The sequence below is a fragment of the Eschrichtius robustus genome, chromosome 21 (genome assembly GCF_028021215.1).
Source record: "Eschrichtius robustus isolate mEscRob2 chromosome 21, mEscRob2.pri, whole genome shotgun sequence".
In the NCBI taxonomy this organism is placed as follows: domain Eukaryota; kingdom Metazoa; phylum Chordata; class Mammalia; order Artiodactyla; family Eschrichtiidae; genus Eschrichtius; species Eschrichtius robustus.
In genome coordinates, this window is record NC_090844.1 from 20,936,352 (window position 1) to 20,960,326 (window position 23,975).

The following is a 23,975-nucleotide window of genomic DNA, read 5'->3' on the forward strand; positions in this document are numbered from 1 at the left end:
TCTTCAAGGATTTTCATTCATCTTTCAGACACCTAAATCAATATTTTCTCTTTTACTTCTATGTCTGATACTACTGATAATCCTTTCCAATTACTCAGTGCCTAATATGTACCAGAAACTGTGCCAGGAGCATTACCTATTTTATCTCTAATAATAACGGTTTTTGTTCAGATTAGGTATTATAGCCCTCATTTTAATTATGGAGAAACTGAGACTCAGAAATTTTTTAAATTACCTAGTCAATAAAGCTAAGAAGATATAAAGCCTGCATCTGATCTCAGAATATGAGATTATTTTCTGGGCAGAAAATGCCACTGTAACCTTTCAACCTGATTACATGTTTTCCTTTTTCATCTTCATATATTTAGGTCAAAATGAAGCAGTTATGTTAAGGGAGGAATGCTTCTTGCGTATTACTATTGTTTTAGAAATGCAGATCATTATGTATCTTATACAGAAAAGTAGGAAAGAGAGGAAAATGTCCATTCCTACCCTTCAAAAAAACATCTGCCCTCTGACTTGGAAGATGCTTAGGGATGGAAGAAGAACTGACTGACTTAGATAGAAAAGAACCAAGTCAACAACTAATGTATCTACAGAAAGAGGAAGGAACCCATTAGGGGCTTAGAAGAAAAAGATCAAGATGTTAGAACTAGCTCTAGCTTTTCTCCTCTTGGGCAGATCCCTGGGCTGGCTATTTTGTGTTTGCCCTGCCAGATCCACCCTCTAGACTTTTCTTCCTGGACCACTGGAAGCTGACCTATGTGAACTGTATCTTTGTGCTCTTACCTTCTGAGGCTTCTGTTTGAGTTCAACCACTGGGAAGTTCTGGCAGAAAATGAGAGGAGAAAAAGAAATTGAGGTTCTGTTTTTATTTTACAGACTCCCTTGCTTCAGGCTCACTGTCAGACAGCTGCGTTACTCCAAGAGGGAGACCAGTTTTGTCAGAGGGTCCACGCAATGCATCTACCCACCCTGGGTCTAGATAACTGCTTTCCCTGCTTGCCATTTTAGTTAGTGATATTGGAGGCTAGCCACTTTTGCTAGCTTCAGGGTATTGCAATATCCCTTGACGGTTTCTTTATATGCTGCCCACACTTCAGTACAACATCCATTTATTAAACTTTCCTTAGTTACTCACTGTGAATGTTCCATCTTTTTCCAGCTGGGACATTGACTAACAGAGTAATTGGCTTTTGGAGTAGCTTTAGGAAACTGGGTTTTCCACCATTTAGGGTTGTAGAATCATATCAAAATAAGATTCCATGACTGAGCTTATATGTTTGAGAAGAGAAGAAATAACCTCTTTGCTGGGGGTAATGGACCAATACTAATTCTGTAGCATGTGGTGGCCTCACGATAACTCAAATTATCCCCACTGGTAGCGTGGGATGAGGGATGTTGTGCGGATGGAGGTCAAGTGGCTAACGTACTTGGTAACTATGGTAACAATCATGATTATAAAGACTGTGGAGTCAGTTGACTTTCTCTCACTAGCCTAAGAAAGCATAAATAGTGCAAAGGACAAACTGAAGTCCTTGAATGCCCAACTAAGAACAAACTGAGAAAACAAATCAGAAAATCTTTAGGGCCATTGTGAAGAGGCTCTCATCTCCTATAGCTGCAGCAAATATACACTAAAAGCTGTTAAATTACAGCACCATTTAAATATCAAATCTTGGGAAAAATATATTTTCCAATATATTGGAAACAGCTGAACAGCTAAATTGCCCTGAATCCACCTTGCCAGCAGACATATCCCCCCCCATTGCGCAACAACCCAATACACACACACACCCAGCATCCCTCTGCAGGAAAAAAAAAATGTGATGGTGATCCTTTTATTTTCTGTATTCTGATGCCTTGACATCTGGCGTCTTGCTGACCCTGGAGTGACTGCCCTCCCAGGGCTAGCCAGTTCTTAGAAACAATAAACAACTCAAACAGGAGTGTGCTTTTCAAACACAAAGCAACTGACCCAAAGGCCACACCGCTAACCATCTCCTTTATTGGGCTCTCACGCTCTGGGCCGCTATCCACCTTCCCTAATTGAGAGGCCTGCGACCTGGGACCCTTATGCTGCAGTGCAGCAATGCTTGCACCTGGACAAACCTCTCCTCAAGCTACAAAAGACAAAGAAACTATAAGGGACTAAAAATAACTGCGTGCATGAGCAATTGGGGCAAATGCTGGACAGAAGATACAAAAAGACCAAAAAACCCCAACTGTCACTTCTGAGGAGCTGGGAGCAAAAGCAGGGCACTGCGCCTGCCCCCTGCACACAGCACCACCAAGGAGTGGGCAATCCACCTAAGCCACCCCTCTGGCTGGACCCCTGGACACACCCCTACCCTCACCCCATAGAAGGAACCAGCTCCCGCCCCCTCAGGGAGCGAGTGAGCAAAGGAACCTGTTACTTGTTCTCACTCCCCCTGCTGCAGCAGGGACCCCAATAAAGCCTTGCCTGAATTTCTTGTCTGGCCTCTGATCAATTTCTATTGATTAAGGAGGCCAAGAACGCTGGTGTGTAACATACTCACTCCAGGTCCAGGTACCAGAAAACTAAAGACAGTCGCTATGCCCCAGAGCCCACTGAAATTACTCCAGCTAGCCAATCCAAAACCTGCCCATCCCTCCTTCCCCCTTCTCCCCCCCCCCCCCCCCCCCCCGCAGAAACCACAGTAACAGCTCTTGCCCTCAGTTCCCTCTCTCCCTCTGCCTCCTAACTGACCCTGGGTCTTCCCCATATGGACCCCCATGGCACAGCATGCCCCCTCCTACTGGAATGATGAGTAATAAACTATCTTTTCAATGGCAGTCATTTCCTGATCTCTTGGTCTTACTATGCCTCAAATTTTCTATTAATACACTGTATGTTTTCTATTAATACATTATAGGTTAGAATGGTTCTCATGCTGTTTCCTCAGAAGAGGCTGCTGAGTCATCTCAGGGCATACCCCCACCTCACCTTTTTGCCTTCAAGTCCATGAAAAGTTAGATATTCACAGACTAGACTGGGACGTTCATGGCATGCCTCAAGAGGAGGTAGTTTATACTCTAAATATGTTATAGGATGTCACTAATTTCCACTGGCAGCAGTTTGGGAAACACTTTATGAGTGGACCCTAGATATTAAGCCAGAAAGGATAAAATATGAACGTTGCCTGGGATGAATCTATTGATAGATTTACAGTATTGAATTGAGTGCCTGGGAATGGTGTTAGTAGCAGATCTTTAAACTTCCAAATTCCCCTGAACCTACCTTGCCATCCTCTCTTAATATCCTGGCTAACTGACAGCTGAACTCAACAGTAGCCTACAGTCATTAGGGATCAAATACCAGAACCTCATCGGCTTAGAGTGAATGTTAGATTGACTCTGTTATGTATCAAATGCTCATCTGCCTATAAAAATCTTCTCTGCAGTTGTCCAAAGGAGATTCCATTTGTAAAACTGTTAAGAAACGTATTGGTGAGAGGGGCACCACCATGTAAAGCTCTGTAGTGGTTGTTTCCAGTAAGCCAGAGCTAACAATGAGGGATGCTGCAATAAAATTGGACTCCGTCATCTCAACAGGGATAATAGGATCCTAGGTGCACAGGTCAGGTGGCAATGTTGATTTGTCATAGATCATGTGAGTGCATCGAGAATAATAAGCCACTGAGTTGGATGATAATCTTATTTTTGAGAGACAGAGGTCTGGGCCAATGGTTAACTGATCATGAAGTTACCAGGAGTGAAACAGATTGGTGGCCTAGAAATGTTTTTTGTATTAAAGTGGAAAATTCTAGGGCTAGTGGAAAAACCTGATTCAAGTGCAGTAGGGAACTTATGGCAGACACATCTTGTGATTCTTTTCCCAATGTCTGGCCATTTAGTGTGGACAGATATACTTAGTTACTGGCAGAATACTTACACAGGTTCTATGATCTGTACAGTGAAGGTTATTATGACAGAAAAGGCCAAGTGAAAGCCCTTGGATATTTCCACTCCTGCCAAGAGGGTAAATAAAAAGCCAAGTCAATCTGGGACATATTTGCAGAGACTGGTACCAACTACACATATTTCAAATATGTAGGGATAGCAATTCCTACCACATCCTCATTAATTACCTGTTAACCAGTGGAAAAGAGAATGAGCTCATAGAGAAAAACTATAGATTATCACAAAATTAACCAGTGGTGACAACAATCACAGTTCAGTTGCTGAAGTTAGTGCCTTTACTATGGTCAATCAACACAGTCTCTTGTGTGCAGGAGCTTCTTTTTCCCATTCCTATTAAAAAAAATTAACCTGGAGCATTTTTACCTTCAGCAGCAATGGTATCTGTATACCCTTACTCCTCTGACTTAGGGCTATGTCATAATAAAGTTGAAAGATCTCTTGCGTAGGCTGGTATCTCATTACTCTTATTCTATATTGATGACAGTATTCTAATTGAATCTGATGGTGAGAAATTAATAAGCCTTCAAAATGCTATAGTAAGATACAGCTAAATCTTGCAAAATTTCAGGGATTCGCCACCTCAGGGAAGTTTCCATGGTATTTCCTTAGCATAGAGAATATCTCAGAATATCCTCTTTAAAGTGAAAGCAAGTTGCTACACCTTACACTGCCCATGATGAGAAAGAAGCTCAATGGTTGTTGGGACTCTCCGGATTTTGAGACAGCAACTATCATATTTATGCGTGCTTCTCTAACCCATTACTGGATAACCCATAAATCTGCCAGTTTTGAATGTACCTAGAATAAGAAAAGACTTTGCAGTGGGGAAAAGATGCCCTGCAATTTAGATTCAATCAGCAGAGCTGATAGTATCAGAAGTGTTTATGGCAGACAGAGATGCTCTAAGGAGCCCTTGGAAAGCCTCAACAGGAGAATCAGCACAGACCCCTACAGTCTGAGAGGAAGTCCTGGCCCTTTCAGTAACTAACTCTCCATTCAAAAAGCACCCTGTGATCTGGTACTGGTCCCTTGTAGAAACAAAATATTGGACCATGGGATCACAAGTAATCATGCATCCCTATCTGCACATCATTAACAGGATGTGGCTGACCTACTGGATGAGTACAGTAGTACACCACTGTGTAATGGAAAAGGAATTTATGAGACTGGACCTGCACAGGTCTGGAATGTACAGACAAGCTGCAGAAGAATTAGGCTCAGCTGCACATGTTTTCACTGCTTTACCACCTCTCTCTCTTAAACGACATCAATGATTTATGTGACCATATGTAGCTAACAACCAAACGAGGACACTTTTAAGAGCAAAAAGTGGCTATTAATAATTAAGATGGGACAGCGGGTATAAGTCAAGAGTGTCCTGGGCAAACCGCAATCTTTTATCACCCTGTTTATGACCATTTGACAAAGAAAGAAATGTATGGATTTGCTTAGAGTAATATGCATCATATTCAAGAACTCATCAGAACTGGGCAGTTGCTGCATTATGATCCCATTAGGAATGTCCTTAGAAGGCCACAGAGCAAGGATGTCCCTCTAGTCTGCAGACTTCTGCAGTGTGGGGGAACGTCACTTCATATACAAGGAGAGAGAACGGGATACAGATCTGTGCTGATTCATGGGCAATGGCTAATGAGTCAGCTGGCTAATGAGGGACTTGGAAAGACAAAATTAGAAGACTAGCAACAAGAAATTTGGAGCTGAGGTGTGGACCTCTCAAAACAAGCAAAGAGTGTAAAAATATTTCTGACGCCTATAAATGCCTACCAGTGGACGGCACTAGGAACGATACGGAGCCTGTGAACCACCCTGTGACTGTCAGCCATCCAGGTGCTTTCTCAAGGGGCCTATTTACAAAGTGGATATTGTCAGTGGGATGAGGGCTATGCATGGATTGAACAAGAGCTATTTCCTCTCCCAGGTTTATTTGGCTACTGCTATTATGCTCAACCTGCCAAAAGTAAATGCCAATGTTTCACTCCCAATGAAGTTTCATTCCCTGGGGGTACTAACTGGCCACCTGGTGACACAATGATTAGCTTTGATCCCTTATATCATGTGTATTAGATTCTGTTACAGTAAAAATCAATCTCAACCTACCAGGGGCTTAAAATACTAGTAATAGCAGCAAAAACTATTTCTTGTTTGTGTTACTTGTGTTGGCTGTGGGTCTGCTCCATTTGGCTTCTATCTCATTGTTCTAATCTGGGACCCATGGTGAAGGAACAACTCCAATTTGGAATATCCTGCTACTGTGACAGAGGGCAAAAGCAGAAGAGGCTGAAACAAATCAATGACATAATTCACTGAAAGTCTCTATTCTCTGTGTGCAAATGCCATAAATCACATCCACTCATTTTCTTTTGACCGAAACAATTCACAAGACTAACCTCAGCAATGGGAGCAGGAAAATATGCTCCATATACCATTTACAAGGCAAATGGAAAAATCACAAAAGCAAAGAGCACTGGAATATAATCCTCTTACAAGGAAAAGAGCTGATATTTGTGTCAATAATGCAAATTTCCACAAAACAAGAGGAAACTATTCCACCTCACCCTGTACATACACACAGAAGCAGACACATATTCAGAAACATATTCATCTCTATCCACAATTCCTCTTCTAGGACAACCATGTATGGGATTACAGAATGCCTTATCAATTGCCATGGTATTCCATACAAAATACCCTTTGATCAAGAGACATATGTTACAGCAATGCAAAGATGGCACAGAGAATTCATAGGTCTTAGCACATCTTTCATCACCATAACATGGCTGAAAGCATATTCAACAGTCCACAAGATTGGGATATCAATCAAAAAGATGGGGCTTCCCTGGTGGCACAGTGGTTGAGAATCCGCCTGCCAATGCAGGGGACACGGGTTCGAGCCCTGGTCTAGGAAGATCCCACATGCCGCGGAGCGACTAGGCCCGTGAGCCACAATTACTGAGCCTGCGCGTCTGGAGCCTGTGCTCTGCAACAAGAGAGGCCGCGACAGTGAGAGGCCCGCGCACCGCGATGAAGAGTGGCCCCCGCTCGCCGCAACTAGAGAAAGCCCTCGCACAGAAACGAAGACCCAACACAGCCATAAATAAATAAAATTAAAAAAAAAAAAAAAAAAAAGATAACCTTTAAAAAAAAAAAAAAAAAAGATGTACTACTATAAACCTCAAATCAGTGGGCAATATATGGTGCATAGATACCTGCCATAGATGGGATGCATGTATTTAAGAGCCAACAAGTATAACTGGGAGTGATTTCTCTATTAAAATCATTACCCATTGGAAGGATTTTAGCTCCCCGTCTCCATGAGTATGGGCTCTCTGCCCATCTCCATTAGTATGGGCTCTCTGGGTATTTAGATTTCTGTACTCACAAAAGGAATACTTCCACCAGGACACATCATCATGATTTCACTAAATCGGAAGGTGAGACTGCACTCTGATAGTTTGTGTTCACTCATATTTCTTTTGATTTCACAGGCAGAGAGGGGATAATTAATTGTGTTACCTGAAGTAGCTGATCCTGATTTCCAAGGAAAAAATGTCCTGCTACAATACAGTGGAGGAGAGACAGACAATCTCAGGAACCCAAGTGATTCATGATTCACGGAGGCTCCCCTCAGGACTGCCTTGATCAACAGTTCAGGTCAGTGGGAAAGTGCAGGAGGATAACCAAGACTCAGATCCTGCAGGCATGAGAACTGGGCAACTCCACCAGACAAATGATGTCATTCAGTGGGCGTAGTCAAAGGTTAGGGGCACATAAATTATGGTAGAAGAAGGCACCTGTGATTTCCAACGTAGACCTCATGACTAGTAATGAAATGAGGATGACAGTATCTATGTTCATGGTCATTGTTTCTTTTCTCTCCTATTTCTGGTAGTAGCTAGTATTTCACATTCCATGTAACTTTTAGAACTTTCTGTGTCCTTTGTATTAAGGACACACGTTTTTCTCTAGAGAAATGTTTAAAGTGGATGCCAAAAGAAAAAGGGATGAATTGCACTGGATGTCTTTCATTTGCCCCTTCCAATATATTCTTCATTCCTTTCAACCCTAGTCTGTGACAAGACAGAACTATATGAACTGCACAACTGACAGGTAAATAGATTTATAAGGGTAAGCGCAGAGGGTGAAGGTCCTGTTATTGCATGTGAACACTCACCAGTGAGCACCCACCACGAAAGAAGCATTTAATAATTCAACAGACAAGACGACTCGGCCAACTGATGTCAGCCAGCCTCTGTCATCAGTCATGGCCGGTGTTGGCAAATCGCTCTTAAATGCGGTGGCCACAGTGTAGTGACATAGCTGGAGGCTAGGTGTGGGCTCAACAGTACCAGCTTGCTCACCAAGGCTACTTACAAGTGCCATTGCCAAACGTCCAAACTTCTAGCAACTGGAATCCATTCTGGGACCTCAGTAAGACACCGACCCTGGAGACCAGCTGGAGTAGTGATTGTAGTTTGTCTTACTAACCTTCCTCTTCTTAGTTTCGCCAAAGGAAGAGACCAACCATTATCCCAAAGAGCTGTTCCCAGATAAGATGAACTCACTATATGAGTGAAAAAAGGGTTGGAAAGTAGTGGGAGCTAGGGTGCACCTACCAGATGCCACCTTTAGAACTAAACCAATTATTTCCTCAGCTGCTGGAGTACTGGCTGATGGCGAACAGCTAATTCCCTCTCCAGGAATGATTTTGGCCAAGGGGTGCCAACTCATCATTTATGACTGCTGAATATCGCACTACAAAACCTGGACCCTTGACTCAATTCAGAGTGGCCATCCCACTTCCAGATCTTCCCAGAGGAGTAGCTGTGGAGTCTTTTACAACTACATTGCAATTCAGTTGCTCCCTCTGCCCAGTCCTGATTCTTGCACTTACTTAGGATATATATTTGAAAGGACTCCTCAGTAAACTCCTGCTCACAAGTCCGCTTCTCAGAGTTTGTTTCCTGGAGAAATCCTAATCATTCTAAAGCAGATATTTAAATTAATAAATGATTGTTCTCTATTAAGATAATCTTTTTCTTATTCTAAGTAAATTACGTTGATAGCTGTAATTAATATTGAAGCATCTTTGAGACTTCCCTGGTGGTCCACTAGTTAAGACTCTGCGCTCCCAATGCAGGGTGCCCAGGTTCAATCCCTGGTCAGGGAACGAGATCCCACATGCCGCAACTAAAGATCCCGCATGCAGCAAAGAAGACCTGGCATAGCCAAATAAATAAATAAATATTTCAAAAAATAAAAATAATAAAATGGAACCATATATTCCTTTAAAAAATATTGAAGCATCTTTGCATTTCTGGGATAAATCATTCTTTGGTTGATTCTTGAGAGTACTGTGTTATATTCAATTTGCTATAATTTTATTCAGAATTTTTGCTTCCACACATATGCAATACCTATAAACTTATTTTTCTTACTCTTTTTCTCTCTGAAAGTTTTGCTATATTTTCTTTATCCTGATGTCGAGGAAACTTTAAAGTTATATCACTTGATATGGGCCCTTCTTCACTCATTGTGGTATAAATTCAACATATCATTTTAACCTAAAGATTAATATTCTTGCATTCTGGGGAAGTTTCTCTATAATTCCTTTGGTAATTTCCTCTTATACTTTCTTCTTTTTCTTTCAGAAACTCACAGTAGTTGGATATTGGGCGTCTTAAATTGTTCCTTATTTTTCTTTTGTTCTTCTCCTATTTTACATCTCTTTGTCTTTTTCCTCATTTTTGCAATGGAAGGTTGGTGACGGTAAAGCAAGAGGTTCGATTAATAAGAAGAATTTAACAAATTTTAATATGTAGTTGGGCTTTGGAAATAAATATTGTCAGTATTCCCAAACATTAAGATTCCAGTTTTTAAGAGATGTTTAGATAATTTCTGATGCACTGGTTGACATTTTAGTAACATAGATAAGGATGGAAAAATAAGGATGCCAAACTAATAAAATCAACTGTTCAGTTTTCCATTTTTTAATTTCCAAGTTCTATCCTATATCTCATTATTTATTTTTATTGTGAAATATAGCATACATACAACACAGTGTAAGAAATGCATGTGTACCCTAAAGAACAATAATAAAGAGAATATATGTGTAAGTAAGACCTGGGCCAGAAATGGGACAGCATCATGCCTCAGAAACCCTCGTTCCCAACATAACTTTCCTTTTTTTCCCTCCACAAAAAGCAACCCTATAATAGTCATGAGTTCAGTCTACCAAATATTTTAGATTCTTTTCTAAGCAGATGGTAGAACTGCATACTCCATTCCCTCGATGTTAAGGATTTGCTTTAGCCAATGAAATGTGTGTGGAAGTGAATGGATATTATTTTCGGCAGGAGCTTTACAGGCAAACGCACAATTCAATACCTCCCCTTTCGTTCTTCCACATCAACCACTGATGTTCATGATACTGGCAGATTTATCGTCTTGTCCAGATTGAGGGCAACATGAAGTAGAACTTCCCTATCAATTTGCAATAAACATGTAATATAAATGAAAATTAAACCTCTGTTCTTTGATGTCCTTGAAATTTTGACATTGTTATTTCAGTGTCATCGAGTCAAAGATGATTGGGAACAACCGCAGTCATATGAAGTTGGGGTTTGGGGTACTCATTGTAACAAAGGAGACCACAACACAATGGAGAACTGTAGGAATGTCAGTACAGGGGTTTAGAAGAGACTTGTTCATAGGATTTGGACTGATGTTATGTAATTTGGGGGAGGTTTCAAGTAAGCAAGCAGGTTTTGCTCTTGACTGGGTATCCTCAGTAAGTACGGGGCAATTCTATGATTCTCTCACTATTTTTTTATTTAGAAGGCAAGAAGAATGGAGGAGAGCTATAGTTGATAAAGAAGCAGCAGTCATATAGCTAGCAAAGTGAAGGGGATGTTTGGGTATGATCATGGTTTGCACAGAGTTCTTTTTTTTTCCCCCTGTGCTCGGAGTTGGTTACAGAGTGGTCTCGTTTTTGCCTTGCTTTATCATGGTTAGAATAACCTTGTCTAACATGGGTGTTCTGTGAAATTGTTTATATCTGGCAAGAGAACACTACATCATCCTAGGTGTTAGAGCCAGGCCAGCTTCCTGCTAAGAGCAGTCATGGGATATTTTTAACCTTTTCTTTTTCCAGTTCCCCTCTTTTATCTAAAGCCAAAGTCAGAAGGGAGGACATTAGTCCAAGATACCCACATCTTTACCATTGCTGAAATTTTACTGTTGAGGAGGTTACCCAGATAACACGTCTGTTTTTGCCTGGAGTTAGTCCCTTCTGCTCCCATGCTGCAGGATAAGTTGTCTAATTAAGACTTGACAATGGCTGTGCAATTGAATTTAAAGCTCAAGATAGGATGCATGGGCTAACTGCAACACAGGGAGGTACCAGAAATAAAATGGTTATGTTAGTTCTTGTAAAAAGCCCCGAAGTGAGGGAATTAGATTGTCAAAAAAGGCAATGAGAACAAGTCTGAAAATCCAGCTGAGACTCTTGTAGAGGTGGATTGTTTCTTGAGCCCAGTCATGGACGGACTATTCTATTTGACATACATTATTTAAGCAGGTTTAGCAAGAAGGGTTTGCTACAGCACAACCTCCCTCTCCCTGACTAAGCTAAGAGGCAATCGTGTGATTATAAGGAACCTTGTGATTATATAGGGTCTACTCAGATAATCCAGAAAAACCTCCCACTTCACAATCCTCAATCATATCTGCAAAGTCCCTTTTACAACATAAGGTAAAATACTCAGAGGTTCCAGGGATTAGGACTTGAACATCTTTGGCGGCCATTATTCAACCTACCATAGTCTGCCTTCTGACCCTCAAGCATTCACATCCATTTCACATACAGAACACATTAGTCTCATCCAAAAGTCCCAAATAATCTGAACATGTTAAGTATCAAGTCAAGTCCAAAATCTCCTGTAAGTGTCCTTAGCTCAAAAGTCCCAAATCTCATTATCTAAACCATCTAAATTAAGCAGGTGAGCTCTAGGTACATTCCTTCCTGGGGAAAAATTTCTCTCCATCTGTGGGCCTGTGAAGCTGGTAAATAAGTTATTTACTTCCCAAATAAAAGTGTGGGACAGGCATAGAATAATATTAACAGTTATGGATATTCTCATTCAAAAAGAAAATGAAAGGAACAACAGAATTACCAGTTCCAAGCAATTTCAGAATCTAACAGGGCAAACTCTATCAGGTTTCAAGGCTTGGGAATAATCCTCTATGGCCCATGACTCTGCCCTCAGAGTCATCCTTCCTATTTCACAAGAGGTAATACATGTTTATAGCTGAGCAACTTTATCTTAAAAACTACATAATATACAAACATATATGCATTATAAAAATGCAAACAATTTAGAAGTCTATGATTAAAGATCAAATATCCTTATTATTTGTGCCACCCCAATCCCAGCTGTTTCCACACTGGAGTTATGAGATGTTTCTTATTTTTCCAGATATTTTTATATCACTTTACATATATATATATATATAAAAAAAGATAAACAGATTCAACTTGTCTGATATTTTAAATATTATAGGAAAATGGTATTTGACCAGTTTATTTGCTAATGTCTTCTCTATGATCTATAGGAATACAAATTTCCATAGAATGTGCCAAGAAGACTAGTTAAGATCTGTTAAATTTTTAGGCAATTCTAAAGAAAATATCAAGATTTCTATATTTAGCAAATGTTTCAAAATAGTTCAAAGTATCCTAATTTCTTTTTTTTCTTGCAATAATCATACTTTAGCCCTATTTTTACCAACATCTCACTTGCTTATTCATCTCTACCTCAAGGACAATTTCTAGTATCATTCAGAGGTAGAATATATCATGGATATGTCATCTCCCAACCACAAGTTAAGACTGCAGTATTCATGATACATCCCATCTATTTCTGTAACAGCAGAGGCCCAATAATTTAAAATAGAATTGGCAGCTAACACAGGAGTGTGAAATCACTGTTGGCACCAACAGAAGAGTTTTCACATCAGTTTTTAATCACACTCAGTTTCTCCTCTCACTGCTCTGGTGTAAAATATTCTTCTCATTTTTCCCTTTAAGAGGTGTTACTAAGAGTCTATATTCATGCTATGTTCTTTGTTGAATTTTTGAAAGATGTTTAACCTTAACAGAGTTTTTGAAGAAAGCCTTCTCTGTGGAAACTAAATGTTATTTTACATCAGTGACATCAGGATTCTTACGGTTATTTTCTATTTTATGCAACCTATAGAGGTCTTAAGCATCACAAAGGGGAAGGGCTACGTATTCTAACAATGCTGGTTGTTCAAACTGCCATTTCCACTATATTTACATTTTTCAACCATGTTGAACGTAACTTAATACAAGTTGTCATAAACAGAATGTGCTCTGTTTAAAGAAAAGTTCAATTAGACACACTAAAACATTCTTGCTATTCTTCATGCATTTATTCTGTTGTGTGAGAAATACTAACCTCGGGGAATAGGGAGAACTTATTGGAAGGATCTATGTATCAAATTTAGTGAGCAGAAGTACAGCGGACATATTAGTAAATTCAAAGGAAACCATATAGCTCTGGCACAAACTTACAGAAAGAAAGAAATAACTCAAGAAGGGGCAACAAGAAGAAAGATGGATGGTTCTCTTGACCTCTAAAGTAAGAGGAATCAACAACACTAAAAATATACCCAAATGGAATTAGATTCCCTAATGGCTGCACAAACACACATAAATGAACTAAATAATACTTAGACTGAGGCAGAATCAAACATAGTCTGGGAAACTGCACACCCTGGAAAATGGACAATTCAAGTGATGCATAAATGGTTTACTTAAGCCAGTACATTTGGGAGAGCTTTGGGGTTCCCCAGACCTATAGTTTGTGATAAAAATTAGGGGAAAATACACAGTGGAGGCAGAAAACAACACAATGACAAGAGAAAAATTAATAGGTGAATTAAAAGAAAAACTTGAAAAAATCCACAGAATTCATTTAAAAGGGACAGAAAACTAAAGATATGGGAGATTGGTTCAAGATGGCAGAGTAGAAGGACGTGCACTCACTCCCTCTTGCGAAAGCACCGGAATCACCACTAACTGCAGAACAATCATCGACAGGAAGACACTGGAACTCACCAAAAAAGATACCCCACGTGCAAAGACAAAGGAGAAGCCACAATGAGACGGTAGGAGGGGCGCAATCACAGTAAAATCACATCCCATAACTGCTGGGTGGGTGACTCACAAACTGGAGAACACTTATACCCCAGAAGTCCACCCACTGGAGTGAAGGGTCTAAGCCCCACCTCAGGCTTCCCAACCAGGGGGTCAGGGAACGGGAGGAGGAATTCCTAGAGAATCAGACTTTGAAGGCTAGCGGGATCTGATTACAGGACTTCGACAGGACTGGGGGAAAGAGAGACTCCACTCCTGGAGGGCACATACAAAGTAGTGTGCGCATCAGGACCCAGGGGAAGGAGCAGTGACCCCATAGGAGACTGAACCAGACCTACCTGCTAGTGTTGGAAGGGTCTCCTGCAGAGGCTGGGGGTGGCTGTGGCTCACTGTGAGGACAAGGACACTGGCAGCAGAAGTTCTGGGAAGTACTCCTTGGCGTGAGTCCTCCCAGACCCCAGAAAAACAACTAAATGAAGTGGAGATAGGCAACCTTCCAGAAAAAGAATTCAGAATAATGATAGTGAAGATGATCCAGGACCTCGGAAAAAGAATGGAGGCAAAGATTGAGAAGATGCAAGAAATGTTTAACAAAGACCTAGAAAAATTAAAGAACAAACAAACAGAGATGAACAATACAATAATTGAAATGAAAAATACACTAGAAGGAATCAATAGCAGAACAACTGAGGCAGAAGAACGGATAAGTGACCTGGAAGACAGAATGGTGGAATTCACTGCTGCAGAACAGAATAAAGAACAAGAATGAAAAGAAATGAAGACAGCCTAAGAGACCTCTGGGACAACATTAAATGCAACAACATTTGCATTATATGGGTCCCAGAAGGAGAAGAGAGAGAGAAAGGACCCAAGAAAATCTTTGAAGAGATTATAGTTGAAAACTTCCCTAACATAGGAAAGGAAATAGCCACCCAAGTCCAGGAAACGCAGAGAGTCCCATAGAGGATAAACCCAAGGAGAAACACGCCGAGACACATAGTAATCAAATTGGCAAAAATTAAAGACAAAGAAAAATTACTGAAAGCAGCAAGGGAAAAACAACAAATAACATACAAGGGAACTCGCATAAGGTTAACAGCTGATGTCTCAGCAGAAACTCTACAAGCCAGAAGGGACTGGCATGACATATTTAAAGTGATGACAGGGAAGAACCTACAACCAAGATTACTCTACCCAGCAAGGATCTCATTCAGATTCGATGGAGAAATCAAAAGCTTTACAGACAAGCAAAAGCTAAGACAATTCAGCACCACCAAAGCAGCTCTACAACAAACGCCAAAGGAACTTCTCTAAGTGGGAAAAACAAGAGAAGAAAAGGACTTACAAAAACAAACCCAAAACAATTAAGAAAATGATAACAGGAACATACATATCAATAATTACCTTAAATGTGAATGGATTAAATGCTCCAACCAAAAGACACAGGCTTGCTGAATGGATACAAAAACAAGACCCATATATATGCTGTCTACAAGAGATCCATTTCAGACCTAGGGACACATACACACTGAAAGTGAGGGGATGGAAAAAGATATTATATGCAAATGGAAATAAAAAGAAAGCTAGAGTAGCAATACTCATAGCAGATAAAATAGACTTTATAATAAAGAATGATACAAGAGACAAGGTAGGACACTACATAATGATCAAGGGATCAATCCAAGAAGAAGATATAACAATTTTAAGTATATATGCACCCAAATTAGGGGCACCTCAATACATAAGGCAACTGCTAACAGCTATAAAAGAGGAAATCGACAGTAACACAATACTAGTGGGGGACTTGAACACCTCACTTACACCAATGGACAGATCATCCAAACAGAAAATTAATAAGGAAACACAAGCTTTAAATGACACAACAGACCAGAGAGATTTAATTGATATTTATAGGACATTCCATACAAAAACAGCAGATTACACGTTCTTCTCAAGTGAGCACGGAACATTCTCCAGGATAGATCACATCTTGGGTAACAAATCAAGCCTCAGTAAATTTAAGAAAACTGAAATCATATCAAGCATCTCTTCTGACTACAACGCTATGAGATTAGAAATCAATTACAGGGAAAAAATGAAAAAAACACAAACACATGGAGGCTAAACAACACGTTACTAAATAACCAAGAGATCACTGAAGAAATCAAAGAGGAAATCAAAAAATACCTAGAGACACATGACAAGGAAAACATGATGATCCAAAACCTATGGGATGCAGCAAAAGCAGTTCTAAGAGGGAAGTTTATAGCAATCCAAGCCTACCTCAAGAAACAAGAAACATCTCAAATAAACAATCTAACCTTACACCTAAAGGAACTAGAGAAAGAAGAAAAAACAAAACCCAAAGTGAGTAGAAGGAGAGAAATCGTAAAGATCAGAGCAGAAATAATGAAATAGAAACAAAGAAAACAATAGCAAAGATCAATAAAACTAAAAGCTGGTTCTTTGAGAAGATAAACAAAATTGATAAACCATTAGCCAGACTCATCAGGAAAAAAAGGGAAAGGACTCAGATCAATAAAATTAGAAATGAAAAAGAAGTTACAACAGACACTGCAGAAATACAAAGCATCCTAAGAGACTACTACAAGCAACTCTATGCCAATAAAATGGACAACCTGGAAGAAATGGACAAATTCTTAGAAAGGTATAACCTTCCAAGACTGAACCAGGAAGAAACAGAAAATATGAACAGACCACTCACAAGTAATGAAATTGAAACTGTGATTAAAACTCTTCCAACAAACAAAAGTCCAGGACCAGATGGCTTCACAGGTGAATTCTATCAAACATTTAGAGAAGAGCTAACACCCACCCTCCTCAAACTCTTCCAAAAAATTGCAGAGGAAGGAACACTTGCAATCTCATTCTATGAGGCCACCATCACCCCGATACCAAAACCAGGCAAAGATACTACAAAAATAGAAAATTACAGACCAATATCATTGATGAATATAGATGCAAAAATCCTCAACAAAATACTAGCAAACAGAATCCAACAACACATTAAAAGGATCATACACCGTGATCAAGTGGGATTTATCCCAGGGATGCAAGGATTCTTCAATGTATGCAAATCAATCAATGGGATACACCATATTAACAAACTGAAGAATAAAAACCATATGATCATCTCAATAGATGCAGAAAAAGTGTTGACAAAATTCAACACCCATTTATGATAAAAAATCTCCAGAAAGTGGGCATAGAGGGGACTTACCTGAACATCATAAAGGCCATATATGACAAACCCACAGCAAACATCATTCTCAATGGTGAAAAATTGAAAGCATTTCCTCTCAGATCAGGAACAAGACAAAGATGTCCACCCTCTTGTTCAACATAGTTTTGGAAGTCCTAGCCACAGCAATCAGAGAAGAAACAGAAATAAAAGGAATATAAATTGGAAAAGAAGAAGTAAAACTGTCACTGTTTGCAGATGACATGATACTATACACAGAGAATCCTAAAGACACCACCAGAAAACTACTAGAGCTAATCAATGAATTTGGTAAAGTTGCAGGATACAAAATTAATGCACAGAAATCTCTTGCATTCCTATACACCAATGATGAAAAATCTGAAAGAGAAATTAAGGAAACACTCCCCTTTACCATTGCAACAAAAAGAATAAGATACCTAGGACTAAACCTACCTAGGGAGACAAAAGACCTGTATGCAGGAAACTATAAGACACTGATGAAAGAAACTAAAGATGACACAAACAGATGGAGAGATATAACATGTTCTTGGATGGGAAGAATCAATATTGTGAAAATGACTATACTACCCAAAGCAATCCACAGATTCAATGCAATCCCTATCAAATTACCAATGACATTTTTTTACAGAACTAGAACACAAAATCTTAAAGTTTGTATGGAAACACAAAAGACCCCGAATAGCCAAAGCAGTCTTGAGGGAAAAAAAGCAGAGCTGGAGGAATCAGATTCCCTGACTTCAGACTATACTACAAAGCTATAGTAATCAAGACAATATGGTACTGGCACAAAAACAGAAATATAGATCAATGGAATAGGATAGAAAGCCCAGAGATAAACCCATGCACCTATGGTCAGCTAATCTATGACAAATGAGGCAGGATATACAATGGAGGAAAGACAGTCTTTTCAATAACTGTTGCTGGGGAAACTGGACAGCTACATGTAAAAGAATGCAATTAGAACACTCCCTAACACCATACACAAAAATAAACTCAAAATGGATTAGAGACCTAAATGTAAGACCGGACACTATAAAACTCTTAGAGGAAAACATAGGAAGAACTCTCTGACATAAATCACAGCAAGATCTTTTATGATCCACCTCCTAGAGTAATGGAAATAAAAACAAAAATAAACAAATGGGACCTAATGAAACTTAAAAGCTTTTGCAAACCAAAGGAAACTACAAACAAGACGAAAAGACAACCCTCAGAATGGGAGAAAATATTTGCAAATCAATCAATGGACAAAGGATTAATCTCCAAAATATATAAACAGCTCATACAGCTCAATGTTAAAAAAACAAACAACCCAATCAAAAAACGGGCAGAAGACCTAAATAGACATTTCTCTAAAGAAGACATACAGATGGCCAAGATGCACATGAAAAGCTGCTCAACATCACTAATTATTAGAGAAATGCAAATCAAAACTACAATGAGGTATTATTACCTCACATCAATTAGAATGGGCATCATTGGAAAATCTACAAACAACAAATGCTGGAGAGGGTGTGGAGAAAAGGGAACCCTCTTGCACTGTTGGTGCGAATGTAAATTGATACAGCCACTATGGAGAACAATATGGAGGTTCCTTAAAAAACTAAAAACAGAATTACCTTATGACCCAGCAATCCCATTACTGGGCATATACCCAGAGAAAACCATAATTCAAAAAGACACATGCACCCCAATGTTCACTGCAGCACTATTTACAATAGCCAGGTCATGGAAGCAACCTAAATGCCCATCGACAGATGCATGGATAAAGAAGATGTGGTACATATATACAATGGAGTATTACTGAGCCATAAAAAGGAACGAAATTGGGTTATTTGTAGTGACGTGGATGGATCTAGAGACGTTCATACAGAGTGAAGTCAGAAAGAAAAAAACAAATATCGTACATTAACGCATATATGTGGAACCTAGAACAATGGTACAGCTGAACTAGTTTGCAGGGCAGAAATAGAGACACAGATGTAGAGAACAAACATATGGACACCAAGCGGGGAAAGTGGAGGAGGGGTTGTGGTGGTGTGATGAATTGGGAGATTGGGAATGACATGTATACACTAATATGTATAAAATGGATAACTAGTAGGAACCTGCTGTATAAAAAAATAAATAAAATTCAAAAATTGAAAAAAAAATACTAAAAATATGAGGAAACCATCTTTTGAAAGGAGGATAGATACAAAAGTTCCATAATACATATAAAAACCACAGATACGGGAGGATAAAATGTGTTTTGAGTTGACAAAGGTCTTGAGTTTTCAGACCAAATGATTCAACTTTCTAGAAAAAGTATTTTTTAGTTTTATCCTTAAAAATTCAAACTTCATTAAGAATAAAGGCTTACAAGAATTCTGTCCAGGGAGAAATTAAATACACACATGCACACAGTATATCCATATAAAAGATAATCGGCCAGGGTAGCTTTGTTCTTTTCTTACAACACATGTAAACTAGAGAATTATTCAGGAACATACGCTGAGTTCTGAGAAGAAAAATGTGGTTACTCAATAAAGAACACACAACAGAAAAAATTATATAACTTTCCTGAATAATTTGATGCAAAATTCACATCATGATAAAATTCAAAACCTCATGTGGGCCAATCAGTTCCTACCAACTTGACTGCTACATCCATCCACCGAGTCATCATCATCCTTTACCTGGATTAGTGCAAACACCTCTTTGGTCTCTCTGTTTATACCCTTTCATTCCTATGATCTATTCTCAAAAAGTATTCAGTGATCATGTTAACATGTGAGTTAAAATATGTTCAAAACCTTGTAACAGTACTATATCTGACGCAGAGTAAAATCTGAACTTCTCATGGTGCTGTACAAGGTCTTACGGAATCTGCAATTGTTCTCTTATCTCATTACTCTCCACTTCCTCCCCCTTTCCATCCCAAGTCCACCAGCCTTGAACATGGCAGACCTAAGACTGCCTCCGAGCTTTTACATCTGCTGTTTCCCCTGTTTGAAATATTCTTTCCCCCAATTTTCCTTATTCACACTTAGTCACCTCAGGTTTTTACGATAATGTCACCAGGTCATTGGTGACTTTCTCGATGCCCAACTTTCAATCCAGGCTTCCAAACATTCTCTCTTTTCCTTTTTTAAATTTCACCATACATGTTTCCTTTTAACATAATTTATTAATTTAAGTCTGTGATTTTGCTGGAATGTTAGTACCACAGGAACAGGAACTTTTGTGTCTTTTGTTTACTACTATATACAAATCCTTTGAATTTTACCTGGTATATACATAGCTGCTCATTAAATATTCACTGGAAGAGTAAATTTTTAAAGATTAACGTCATCTTCTCATAGATTAAGAAAAGATGAATATATCCTTAATGTGATGCTGATTTGTGCCACTTCAGTGGAGGGGTGATATGGGTAAGATTAAACCCTTCCTCTTACCCTCTCCAATGCTGCCAGTTTGGGATTTTTTTTTGCTCCAATGGTGTGCTGGATTTCTCCACTGGACTCCTAGACTTGCACAAGAACCCTTCGTTCGCGGTGACTGTCTAGATCAGTGTTCTCCAGGGGCTACTGGGCCATAACTGAGAGGAGCTGGAGGCTGTCCATGGGCCACTTCAAGGTCCAAAGCCAGCACCACGGTCTGATGTCTATTACCAAGACTCCTCCCGGGTTTTTTGGCTATGATGCTGGTGACATATCCAAAGCCAAAGAGTGCTATAGTCCAGTCCCCAGGGACACAAAGCTGTTTCTGGGTCTATAGGCAAGACCACAATCAGCAAGTCAGCCTCTTGTGTACACACCTGTCTTCTCAAAATGACTTTCTTTGTTCCTGGACTGCACCAATATTTTGCCATCTCCTACCTGGATCCCACAGCTCCCATAAACACACTTTCATCTGTGGAAGGATGCCAAATTCTTGTTGTTGAAGTGAGGCTATGAGGGATATCTTATTTCAGCCATCTTACTGAAAAGAAATTTCTTAAAAGTACATTTACAGTAGTTTTTTTTAATTTATAAAATACATACAAATAAATTTAACACAAGATACTTGGCTTTACATTAAAAAAATTAAAAACCACTAAAAACTTCAACAATGAAATTAAGAAAAATATAAACAAATGGAGATATATGCTAAGTTCTTAGAAGAGTAAATATTTTTCAAATATCAATTATTCCCAAACTGATTATAGATTAATGCAATTGCAATTACAGTTTCAGCAGGCATTTTCTCAAATAGAGTGTTGATTGGTTCAAACATCTGCCACAAAATTTTGGAGGCAATGTGGTTTTATAAAAGGAATTCTGAAGCTGGACTCAGGAGCCATTAAGAGTCCTGGCTCCAATTCTAGTTAAAATATAACTTTTACCTAATTATTTAACATTTCTATACCTTCCCATTTTCACCTAGAAAATGAAGGAATTATCAATATATTGGATGATGTATATGGTTATTTCTACTTCTAAAATTCTTTGACTCTGTTGTGCAAGGTACGATATAATAGCTTAAAATTGTTTAATTTTAATGCAATTAAAATATAGAATGGGTAACATAATGTTTAATGAGTTTATTTAGTTGTAAATGAAGTCGGAAATATAGTTTGTTAAACTCTCCTCCCTTTGGCCTTGGCAGTCACTTAACATTTTGAATAAATAGTAAATGAAGTCTATTGAAGAGCAGGGGAAACCTCAAGTTGCTTAAGGCAAGCAGCACTTTTTAGGCCCCAGTTTCTCTAAATTTCAATGTGATTTTATTATATGAGGTTTAAAATATTTACATACGGCTTCTGTTTAGGGGAACAATTATCCCATCTTCACTCTTATGATTTCTAACTGCCACATTAATTCATAAAATTATGAATTGGATAATTTTCTTATGAACGTGAGGGCCTGGTGTTTATTTGCTTTTATATCTACATTTTTAAATCAGCTCCCAGGACACCTTTCTTTCACAAACCATTAAGTTTCTCAGTGTGTGGAAGCTTTTGGATTATTTAGCTTATCAAAATAAAACAGTCCATTCAGTATAATATCCAGAAATGGTAGACCACATTGGAAAAGATTTTTATTTATTCCTCTTTTTCAGCAATAAAATGTCACTTTGTTCTACAAATGCTTGAATAAACATTTTTAGGAAAAATATTTAGGCATCATGACTTTTAATGTTTGTTCTCAATCCCAAGCCAGTAGATTTATGTAGTAGGATTCTTCTCACTGCCGAAATCAAAACAAAAAAATTACAGGTCTCCATATCGAAAGCTGTAAATGTTAGGAAAACAATAAACTTCATGGAATAAGAGCTATTAAAATTTAGAGCAGACATCCACCATGAATTTTCACTTTTGAACGTTAACTATCCATCCTTTTAAGCAGAGGACTGCTGTTTCCGTTAAACCACTTTCATGGCTGCTATGAACCTATCTTGGTGGGTTGGAAAAGACAACTCTTATGAGACTCATTCGTAGCCTTCCCTGTCATTTCTTGAGGCAGATTTTTTAAGAGTCCAGAGTCATATGGGGCTGTAACGTAACAGTCATATACCCATCCTTCTACCAACACCTTCACTTGAAAAGTTTCACGGTCACAAAATCCAAAATGCCCAAAACTGAACTAACTCATCATCCTCTCAAATCTGTTCTTCTTCATGTGTTCATAAGGCACTCAGTTTCTTTGAGTTCATGTATATATGAGAAAGAACTGAGCAAGGGTTAACAATTTTGCCTCTCTCTAGCGTCTCATGTAATTGGTGCATTTCCAAGAAGAAACCCTGTAGGCTTGGCTCAGCTGCTTCCATGTTTCTCTTTTATTCAGTCCGCTGCAAAGAGGATGCTCAAAAATCTGCTTCCCCACAATGCATCTTTGAGGGAGGTGTCCTAATGACAACTCCACACGACTATGTAGGTAAATCCATTTACTTCAGAGGTAAAGAGTAGAAGTTCATTGTGCCCACATATGTAACTGATACACTTCAACTCAGCTTTCTCTATAATATAATTGCTATTTTGAACGATACTCACTCCTATACATATCTTTCTATTTGGGGAAGAGAAGGGGGGGTTAGGCAAACAGCAGGTTCACCAAACCCGTGTGTTAATGTGTGTGTCTGTGTGTGTGTAGAGAGAATTCAAATATCATAATATTCATACTTTTATTTTATTAAGATATCATTAAATACCGTGATATTTACCCTTTTAAAGAATGTACAATTCAGTGGGTTTTGGTATATTCACAAAGTTGTTCAACTATCATCAATATAGAATTCTAGAACATTTTCATTACCCCCCTCCCAAAATAAATGCCATATCCATTAGCAAACATTCCCCCTCTGCCTACTCCTCTAATCCCTGGAAACTACTAATCTACTGATTCTATGAATTTGCCTATTCTGGACATTTCATAAAAATGCAATCATACATTATGTGGCCTTTTGAGTCTGGCTTTTTTCATTTAGCATAATGTTTTCAAGGTTCATCCATGTCACAGCACTTATCAGTACTTTATTCTTTTTTATGGTTGAATAATATTCCATTGTATGGATATACTCATTTCATTTATCCATTCAACAGCTGAAGGATATTTGGTCTCCTTCCAC

The 23,975-nt window shown here is 38.9% G+C and overlaps 1 pseudogene; it reads right to left on the reverse strand.

Annotated features, from left to right (window-relative positions):
- Positions 1 to 20,936: 20,936 nt before the first annotated feature.
- LOC137755865 (DNA methyltransferase 1-associated protein 1-like) overlaps positions 20,937 to 23,975 on the reverse strand; it is a 114,898-nt pseudogene continuing 111,859 nt past the window's right edge.